Consider the following 2,134-nt stretch of genomic DNA (forward strand, 5'->3'; position numbering starts at 1 on the left):
CTTGATCCCCAAATCAGACAAAGACCCCACCAGAAAGGAGAATTACAGACCAATATCCCCAGTGAACATGGGTGCGAATATTCTCACCAAAATACTAGCCAAAAGGATCCAAAAGTACACTGAAAGGATTTTTTTGCCATGACCAAGTGGGATTTATTTCTGGGCTGCAAGGGTGATTCAACATCTGCAAATCAATCGATGTGATATGCTACATTAATAAAAGAAAGGACTAGAACCATATGATCCTCTCATTAGATGCAGAAAAAACATTTGACATAGTACAGCATCCTTTCTTGATTAAAACCCTTCACAGTGTAGGGATAGCGGGAACATACCTCAATATCATAAAAGCCATATAAGAAAAGGCCACAGCAAATATCATTCTCAATGGGGAAAAACAGAGCTTTTCCCCAAAGGTCAGGATCATGGCAGGGATGTCCACTATCATTACTGCTATTCAATGTAGAACTAGAAGTCCTAGCCTCAGCAATTGGACAACAAAAAGAAATAAAAGGCATCCAAATTGGCAAAGAAGCCAAACTCTCACCCTTTGCTGATGAAATGATACTCTACATGGAAAACCCAAAAGACTCGATCCCAAAATTGCTAGAACTCATACAGCAATTCAACAAAGTGGCAGGACATAAAATCAATGCATAGAAATCAGTGGCATTTCTATACACAAACTAAGAGGCAGAAGAAACAGAAATTAAGGAGTTAATCTCATTTACAATTGCACCGAAAACCGTAAGATACCTAGGAGTAAACCTAACCAAAGAGGCAAAAGATCTGTACTCAGAAAACTATAGAACACTCATGAAAGAAATTGAGGAAAACACAAAGAGATGGAAAAGCATTTCATGCTCATGGACTGGAAGAACAAATATTGTTAAAATGTCAATGCTAAAAAAAAAAAATGTCAATGCTACCTAGAGCAATGTATACATTCAGTGCAATCCCTATCAAAATACCATCAACTTATTTCACAGAGTTGGAACAAATAATCCTAAAATTTGTTTGGAAACAGAAAAGACCCCAAATAGCCAAAGGATTGTTGAAAAAGATAATCAAAACTGGTGGCATCACAATTCTGGACTTCGAGCTCTATTACAGAGTTGCAATCATCAAGACAGCATGATACTGGCACAAAAACAGACATACTGATCAATGGAACAGAAAAGAGAACCCAGAAATGGATCCTCAACTTCATGGCCAACTACTCTTTGACAAAGCAAGAAAGAATATTCAGTAGAAAAAAAGACACTCTCTTCAACAAATAGTGCTGGGAAAATTGGACAGCCACATGTAGAAACTGGACTATTTCCTCATGCCATACAGAAGAATAAACTCAAAATGGATAAAGACCTAAATGTGAGACAGGAAACCATCAAAATCCTAAAGGAGAACATAGGTAGCAACCTCTTTGACCTTGGCTGCAGCAACTTCTTGCTAGACACGCCTCCAAAGGGAAGGGAAATAAGGGCAAAAATGAATTATTGAGACTTCATTAAGATAAAAAGCATTTGCACAGCAAAGGAAACAGTCGACAAAACCAAAAGACAACCTACAGAATGGGAGAAGATATTTGCAAATGACGTATCAGAAAAAGGACTAGTATCCAAGATGTACAAAGAAGTGATCAAACTCAACACCTAAAGAACAAACAATTCAGTCAAGAAATGGGCAGAAGACATGAACATTGTCTCCAAAGAAGACCTACACATGGCCAACAGACACATGAGAAAATGCTCCACATCACTCAGCATCAGGGAAATACAAATCAAAACCACAATGAGATGCCACCTCATGCCAGTTAGAATGACTAAAATTAACAAGTCAGGAAATGACAGATGTGGGTGAGGATGCAGAGAGAGGGGAACCGTCTTACACTATTGGTGGGAATGCAAGCTGGTGCAGCCACTTTGGAAAACAGTGTGGTGGTTCCTCAAAAAGTTGAAATTCGAGCTGCCCTATGACCCAGCAATTGCACTACTGGGTATTTACCGCAAAGATACAGATGTATTGATCTGAAGGGGGCACCTGCACCCCAATGTTTATAGCAGCAATGTCCACAATAGCCAGACTATGGAGAGAGCCCAGACGTCCATCAACAAAGGAATGGATAAAGAAGATG

The sequence above is a fragment of the Canis lupus genome, chromosome 21, assembly GCF_048164855.1.
Source record: "Canis lupus baileyi chromosome 21, mCanLup2.hap1, whole genome shotgun sequence".
Classification (NCBI taxonomy): domain Eukaryota; kingdom Metazoa; phylum Chordata; class Mammalia; order Carnivora; family Canidae; genus Canis; species Canis lupus.